The following is an 8,753-nucleotide window of genomic DNA, read 5'->3' as shown; positions in this document are numbered from 1 at the left end:
TACCTGAAATAAATACTTGTGAATTCAATCTCCGATTTGTTTGGCAGACTTTTGGAAAGAGCAAATGAACTCACAAATCATCCTATCACGAGGGGCCATGATCTTGAGTTACTGTTGATAAAAAGAAAAGATTTGTATTTATGTAATGCCTTTCACAACCACTGGACATTCCAAAGCACTTTACAGTCAATTAAGTCACTGTTGTAATGTGGGAAACGCATCAGCAAATTTTCACACAGCAAGCTCTCACAAACAGCAATGCGATAATGACCAGATAATCTGTCTTATTAATATTGATTGAGGTGTAAATAACGGCCCCAGGACACTGGGGAGAGCTCCCCTGCTCTTCTTCGAAATAGTGCCCTGGGATCTTTTACACCCACCTGAGAGAGCAGACGGGGCCTCTGTTTAACGTCTCATCCTAAAGACGGCACCTCCGACAATGCAGCACTCCCTCAGCACTGCACTGGAGTGTCAGCCTAGATTTGTGTGCTCGAGTCCCTGGATTGGGTCTTCTGACTCAGTGTTGCCCACTGAGCCATTGCACTATGATTAGTACTGCATATGCAGCATTGTCAGCTGTGGCTCAGTGAGTAGCACACTTCCCTCTGAGTCAGAAAGTTATAGGTTTAAGTCCTACTTCAGGGCCTTCAGCATCTAGGCTGACACTCCAGTGCAGTACTGAGGGAGTGCTACTCTGTTAGAGGTGCTGTCTTTTGGATGAGAAGTTAAACCGAGGCCCCGTCTGCTCTGTCAGGTGGATGTAAGAGATCCCCACACCACTATTTCAAAGAAGAGCAGGGGAGTTCTCCCTGGTGTGCTGGGCCAATTGTTATCCCTCAAGCAACATAACAAAAAACAGATTATCTAAAGAAAAGAAAGACTTGCATTTATATAGAGCCTTTCACAACCACCGGACGTCTTAAAGCGCTTTACAGCTAATGAAGTACTTTTTGGAGTGTGGACACTGGTCATTATCACATTGCTATTTGTGGGAGCTTGCTGTGTGCAAGTTGGATGCCGCGTTTCCCACATTACATCAGTGACCACACTCCTAAAAGTCCTTCATTGGCTGCAGATCGCGAAGAGACATCCGGTAGTCTTGAAAGGCGCTATATAAATGTAAGTTTTTCTTTTGATTATGCATATATCTGTCCCACCTGTGACAGAGTCTGTGGCTCTCGTATTGGACTGTTCAGCCACCAAAGAACTCACTTCAGGAGTGGAAGCAAGTCTTCCTCGATTCCGATGGACTGCCTCTGATGATGAGTATCTGAAGTTGAAAAGTGCTCTTTTAATGAGGGACACACTTTATTTTAAAGGTAGCACTGCTTAAAAGGCAACTGCAACTCGTTGGTAACATGTAACACTGAGATTGAGAAGTAACCTAGCAGAGAGCTCAGCAATACTGGGTCAAGTGGCTGTCTGCTTGCCCCGCATAAATATGGCATCCTTGAAGGTTACATCATCCTTTTTACCGGATTAGCTGACGTCAGGCCCTTTCCATCTATGGGCAACGAGTAGGGTGACGTGTGTTTTTTATGAATGAAATGCATCTGCGTGTGTGAGTATCATCTGACCCAGGAATTCCAGGAACTGACTTGTTTTTAATACAAGGCACACACACCATTAAAAAAAGGAAGGGATTAGGCACAAAATAAAGAGCAGATCTTTGCCCAACGTCTCTGGAAACGGTGAGTAAAGGCTTGAATCTCTCCAAACTGGATCTCTTTTGGACTCGTTAGGGTCTGTAGAAGAAGTAGTGTTTGCTAGAAATTGTCACGCAGTGTTGTTGTACAGATGGGTTGGGTGCATCGTTGCTGATTCACTCTGAGTTGCGGGATTTGCGAGCATGCACTTTTATGGTCGATCTGTGGAGCCAGTCTTTCTCAAAAAGTACTTGTGTGTGTTGTTAGCTCTCTCCCTCTCCAATTCCCTATCCTGTGACGAATTTTCAGCTAAAAACTCTCTCTCTTGTTTTCCCCTCCCTCCCCATTCTGTCGCAGACTGAAAGTTTTAGACCTGTTTGGGCATTTTTTTTTAAAGAAAGTTGCTGGGGGGCTTTTCGTTGGTTCGGTGAACTCAACCGAGGGTGGAGAAACAAGGAAGGAAAAGGAAGGGAGGGGGGGTGTGGGAGAAACACTTAAAAAAAGAATCAGATATTTAACAAGGAAAGGAATACAGTTAAAGACAGGCCCGAGGAGAGGAGGGGAATACATTTCACAGGTAGGTAGAATGTAAATACAATGAAAACCTAGCACGTTTGAGAGGATTTGATTTAACTTTGATATACATGGGAAGTATACAAGCCAGTTTAAAATAGGAAATTGGGGGTGGGGGGCGGCGAGAGAAGACACAGGCAATTGTGTTGCATTCTGAATTGCCACACATGTGGCTTGTGTGAGACTTGAGTCCACATGCAAAACCTTCAAAAACTATCCCCCCCCCCCCCCATCTTCGAGCATCTGTTTAATATTTAACCGTGTGGTTCAGCAATTATCCGGAATCCATTTCAAAGCCGAACTCATGAGGTGCCGAGTGATTTTTGTTTGGAAGTCGCGAGGTGTTTGCCTGATTTCACTGTCGTTTTGGGGTTGGGGCAGCTGGTATTGCATGCGATGGCTGCTGTTGAGCATTTGGAGCTCTGGATAGATTGCAGAGAGCATGTGGAACTGAAAGCAGCGCCTTAGCAGTTACATGAAACTTTATTATTTAAAAAAAAAGATCCAAGGTGATAGATGGGGTGGCTACAATTGGTCTCAGCAAACCCCTGGGTAGGGCACACAAAAAATATAGGCTACTGTTGTTCACTGTATTCCTACATTACAACACTTCAAAAAGTACTTTGTTGGCTGTGAAGCACTTTTAACACATTCAGTGGTCATGAAAGGTGCTATATAAATGCAAGTCTTTTTATTCAGGTGGCATATATCACTTGGGTGTTAATTGTATTCAGGAGGTGGGTATTAATTGGGCACCCTCTTGTGTTCATATATCTGGGAGCAGGCTCGCGAAGTAGGAAAAGCTTATCTTGGGAGTGCACAGTATATAATGTATATTTCTTTAAATTATAACTACTAAGTGACTAAAGGCTAAGCTCTGGTATTCTATCCTTCAACACCTGGCTGTCTGACTTTTACTGCTTGAGAGGTGTGTCTGTACATCAGTTGAGGAGAGGATCAGGTTGATCCACGATGCCGACCGTGGTTGAATAGCTGAATGTTCACTCGCTCTCGAGACTCCCCCGTGACGAATGGCCACTTGGGCTAGATGCCAAAAGGCTACTAGCCGTGTGAAACAACCCCCAGGAAGAGCTTGGGCTTTAGAGAGAGAGAGAGAGAGAGAGAGACAGGAGGAAATTGAGGAAAAAAGTTTTATTCTCACTCTACTAAGGCTACTTTCTGTCATTTGAGATTTCTCCTCTATAAGGGATGGGGGCCTGGGCCATGGCCTTGTCCAGGGTCATCGGCAGACAGTAGGACTACCTCTGAAGGGTAATCTGCTCATAAGAACATAAGAAATAGGAGCAGGAGTAGGCCATACGGCCCCTCGAGCCTGCTCCACCATTTAATAAGATCATGGCTGATCCGATCATGGACTCGGATCCACTTCCCTGCCCGCTCCCCATAACCCTTATCGGTTAAGAAACTGTCTATTTCGGTCTTAAATTTATTCACTGTCCCGGCTTCCACAGCTCTCTGAGGCAGCGAATTCCACAGATTTACAACCCTCTGAGAGAAGAAATTTCTCCTCATCTCTGTTTTAAATGGGCGGCCCGTTATTCTAAGATTATGCCCTCTAGTTCTAGTCTCCCCCATCAGTGGAAACATCCTCTCTGCATCCACCTTGTCAAGCCCCCTCATAATCTTATTCATTTCGATAAGATCACCTCTCATTCTTCTGAATGACTGCAGCTTTTCCTACATTACAACTACACTTCAGAAACTGCACTATATACCAGAAAAGAGAAGGCTGAGGGGGGTGACCTGATGGGGGTCTTGAAAATTATGAAGGGTTTCGCTAGGGTAGACGTAGAGAGAATGTTTCCACTTGCCCAAAACTAGGGGGAGTCACAAAGATGATAGTCACTAATAAGGACTTCAGGATAAACGTCTACCCAGAGAGTGGTGAGAATGTGGAACTCGCTGCCACAGGGAGTGGCTGAGGCAGATAGCAAAGCTAAATAAGTACATGAGGGAGAAAGGAATGGAAGTATATACTAATGGGGTGGGAGGAGGCTCGTGTGGCGCATAAACACCTGAACGGACCAGTTGAGCCAAAAGACCTGTTTCTGTGTGGTGAATTCTATGGAAGCAAAGTACTTCCTTGGCTGTAAAGGGATGTCCTAAGGTTGTAAACAGCTATATATAAGTGCAATTCTTTCCATTTTTAAAACATTTTGCACCTCTCCGTGACACCCTCCTAGCAGGGCATAAAGAACCTAAATAGCTGGGCCAATAGAAGAAGTCATTGGTCAGCCAACCTAATAGAAACTAAAGAATGTACCTTCTAACAGACAGCTGGCTATTGGAGGCGGTTTGAAGGAAGGCTGTACAAGAGGCTTCCTGTGTGTGAGGACACAGCAGAGTGAGTGTGCTTTGATAGCAGAGCAGGTTGCCTGGCAGGTCTAGCACCCACATTTGCTCTAGCTACCAGACTATTGCTAAAAATACCAATCTCTATTGCTTGCCGCAGTGTTAGTGCCCCACGCACTGCAGGCTACAATACAGAGTGGACTGGCCCCAAAATATCTGTCTGGTCTGTCTGTCTATCCATTTCTTTCTCTCTCTCTCTCTCTCTCTATCCATGCCTGTCTCTATCTGTCTATCACTAATAGGGTGCAGCACATTCACTCTGTACAGTAGCACAGCAGATCAGTCTGCAGCATAGAAAAAGGTGTTGCACTTTTCTCATTGGCTTAAATAGGCAACTTAAGTATATTTGACAAAATAGAGACTAAAAGAAAGAAAATATATATATATGTATGTATGTATATATATATTTATGTCTATATATTTCCTCCATTACATCAGTGACTACACTACAAAAAGTACTTCATTGGCTGTGAAGCACTTTACAATGCGTACACATATCAGGAAAGGATGAACAGGCTGGATCTCTTTACTCTTGAAAGAGAAGGCTGAGGGGTGACCTAATAGAAGCCTTTAAAATAATGAAAGGTTTTGATAGAGTGGATACAGAGAGAGTGTTTCCACTTGTGGGGAAGAGCATAACTAGAGGCCATCAATATAAGATAGTCACCCAGAAATCCAATAGGGAATTCAGAAGAAACTTCTTTACCCAGAGAGTGGTGAGAATGTGGAACTCGCTGCCACAGGGAGCGGTTGAAGCGAATTGTATCGATGCATTTAAGGGGAGGCTGGACAAGCATATGAGGGAGAAGGGAATAGAGGGTTATGCTGATAGAGTTAGATGAGGAGAGACGGGAGGAGGCTCGAGTGGAGCATAAACGCCGGCATGGACTGGTTGGGCCGAATGGCCTGTTTCTGTGCTGGATATCATATGTAATCTTGTGTAATATGTAGTATATCTATATCGATATGGATTATTTATGTATTTTATATATGTGTGTATATTACAACAATGACCACACGTCAATTAAGCACTTCATTGGCTGTAAAGTGCTTTGCGATGTCTGGTGGTGATGCCCCGTATATAAATGCAAGTCTTTCTTTCTTTTTATACATCTCTCTCTTTTGAAGCACAATCACTGCTGCTACAGATAGATGCCGCAGCCAGTTTGCACAGAGTGAGATCCCACAAGCAACAAATGCGAAGAGTGACCATTTGTTGTGGTGGTGTTAGCTGGGACACTAGGAGAAAGTCCTTCTCTTTCAATTGTGTCCCAGGATTCTTTCATATCCCCCTCGGCTTAACATCTCTATTTGAAAGTTCCCCTCTTCAATACCTTCAGCATTGCATCAGATTAATGTGTCTCAGAGCAGGAGGGGAAGGCTTGGACCATTGACTTTCTGACTCACAGGCCAGATTGAGCCAAGAGTAGACCAATGACTTAACAGTCTGAAATTTCAACCAGTCTTGTTGCTGTGTTTATTGTCTAGCAGCGCTGCCAGTCATGATTTTTCCTTTTGCCTTATCTGAACATACAGCCATATAACTAGCATTGATAAGATCAAACCCATAAAAATACTTACATTCCCTGTAAAATCATAAACGCAACCCAAACATTAGTCTCCACGTTCCTGCATTATTGCTTCTTTCCAGAGCCCTTTGCTACTTTCCTTCCTTTGTTGACGTTTCATTTCTTTCAATCGCTTTTATACTCCATTTCCTTGTCTTCCCCTAAATGGCTATTGTAACGGTCGGGGCGAAGGAGCGGCGAGAGATTGTAGAGGGATGTGATCGGGGCCCAGGAGAGGCGAGAGTTTGGGGCCCAGAAGAGCCGAGGGCCCAGGGGCAGCACGGCCCAGCCCACACTGTGCGATATGTGTGCGCACTGGGTCCATGCAGCAGAGCTGGTCTCCAGTCGTCTTGGGTAATCCTTGCCACTGGACCAAGACCTAGCTCTGTCAAGCCCGTGTGGTGGCTGGTGTGCAACGACCACCCCACGTTAAAAAAATCCACGCACAGGCATCTTCCACCCTTCAAGATTTAGTTCGGGACCTGGAATTTTAGATTCTTCCTTGAAACACCTGTGAACTTTTTGGCGTGGAAGCAAGTCATGCTCGATTCGAGGGACTGCCTATGAAGATGATGATGCTGATGATGATTGTAATGTATGCACCTGTGAGTATGCAATTGTGAGTGGCTTAGCCAGTCACGTGATGTTCACAAGACTCAATAAAACCCCAGCCAGTTGGGTCTAGGTCATCCACAATGAGGCAGGTGGTTGTGAGCCTAGTGGATGAACTTGTAATGTGTAGTGTGATTGTTAAACCTTTGTTAATAAACCAACTAGTTCTTAATAGCAATGGGTTGCTATGAATTCTTAAGCAAAGAACCCCTGAAGCAAATTATCATCATAGGCAGTCCCTCAGAATCGAGCATGACTTGCTTCCACTCTTAAACTGAGTCCTTAGGTGGCTGAACAGTCCAATACGGGAATTACAATCTCTGTCACAGGTGGGACAGACAGTCATTGAGGGAAAGGGTGGGTGGGACTGGTTTGCCGCACGCTCCTTCCGCTGCCTGCGCTCGATTTCTGCATGCTCTCGGCGATGAGACTCGAGGTGCTCAGCGCCCTCCCGGATGCACTTCCTCCACTTAGGGCGGTCTTTGGCCAGGGACTCCCAGGTTCCGGTGGGGATGTTGCACTTTATCAGGGAGGCTGTGAGGGTGTCCTTGTAACCACCTTTGGCTCATTCGTCGTGAAGGAGTTCCGAGTAGAGCGCTGGCTTTGGGAGTCTCGTGTCTGACATGCGAACTATGTGGCCTGCCCAGCGGAGCTGATCAAGTGTAGTCAGTGCTTCGATGCTGGGGATGTTGGCCTGGTCGAGGATGTTAATGTTGGTGTGTCTGTCCTCCCAGGGGACAACTAGGGACCAAGAGCTGGAAAGTGGGATTAGGCCAGATAACTCTTTTTCGGCCGGCACGGACACTGCCTTGAGCACATTCCGCACATACTCACTTAATTTTTTTTTCATCAAATATTTTATTTTTTCCCTCACTTGTTCTCCCCCAGGCTTGTACTGTTGTACTTGTCCTTCTCCACGGCTCAGTGGTAGCTTTCTTACCTGAGCCAAAAGGTTGTGGGTTCAAGTCCCACTGCAGATACGAGCATAAAATCGTAAAAGATTCCACGGCACTAGATCGAAGAAGAGCAGGAGAGCTCTCTCCAGTGACCTGGCCAATATTTATCCCTCAACCTACATTGCTAAAAACAGATTATCCGGTCATTATCACATTGCTGTTTGTGGGAGCTTGCTGTGCGCAAATTGGCTGCCATGTTTCCTACATTACAACAGTGACTACACTCCAGAGGTTCCTCATCGGCTGAAAAGCACTTTGGGGGGTACTGAGGTCATGAAAGACGCAAGTCTTTCATTCTCCATATAAATTGCCAATATTTTGCACAACTAGCCCCAACCTTCACCATCTGCCATGCTCATACACCCGTTCCTTCAACCCATGACTAACACCCTACAACAACATAAAGTTCCCTTTGAAGAGGGTACCTGCCAACGCCCATTTAAAGAGGAAGTTCTCCTTTTTAGAGGAGAGCAGGCGAACAGGAGATTTGCGAGGGGTGTTTCAAATCATGAAGGGTATAGATAAACTGTTTCCGATGGCGGAAGGGTCGATAACCAGAGGGCACAGATGTCAGGTGATTGGCAAAAAGAACCGACATGAGGAAACACTTTTTTACCCAGCAAGTGATGAGGATTTGGAACGCACTGCCTGACGGAGTGGTGGATACAGAGTAAATAGTCGCCTTCAATGGGGAATTGGATAAATACGTGAAGGAGAAAAAATTGCAGGGATATGGGGAAAGAGCGGGGGAGTGGGACTGACTGGATGGCTCTTCGAAAGAGCCGGCGCAGTCTCGATGGGCCGAACGGCCAACTTCTGTGCTGTACTGCTCTATGATTCTAAGTATTGCTATCAACAAATAACTATGCTTATCTTTAATTTGTTTTTAGTCCTGTGTTTTGTTGATTTTTGCAGGAATGGTTTACTTAACATTTCGAGCGAACTAGAGTGGAAGAGTTACTTGCGCTGACAGTTGGACTCAGTCATTCGGCCCTGACAGTCTGCTTACCTATTATGTTTAA

The 8,753-nt window shown here is 45.3% G+C and overlaps 1 protein-coding gene across 1 annotated transcript in view; it reads left to right on the top strand.

Moving 5' to 3' along the window:
* The first annotated feature begins 1,556 nt into the window (after positions 1–1,556).
* LOC139230000 (transcription factor MafK-like) overlaps positions 1,557–8,753 on the top strand; it is a 73,775-nt gene continuing 66,578 nt past the window's right edge. The window contains exon 1 of the mRNA XM_070861711.1: positions 1,557–1,694. The gene's annotated coding sequence lies outside the window, so the exon portion shown is untranslated. The remainder of the gene's footprint in view (positions 1,695–8,753) is intronic.

The sequence above is a fragment of the Pristiophorus japonicus genome, chromosome 19 (genome assembly GCF_044704955.1).
Source record: "Pristiophorus japonicus isolate sPriJap1 chromosome 19, sPriJap1.hap1, whole genome shotgun sequence".
Taxonomy (NCBI): domain Eukaryota; kingdom Metazoa; phylum Chordata; class Chondrichthyes; family Pristiophoridae; genus Pristiophorus; species Pristiophorus japonicus.
The sequence above is the reverse complement of the archived record's forward strand: the minus strand, read 5'-3'. Positions and strand labels throughout refer to the sequence as shown.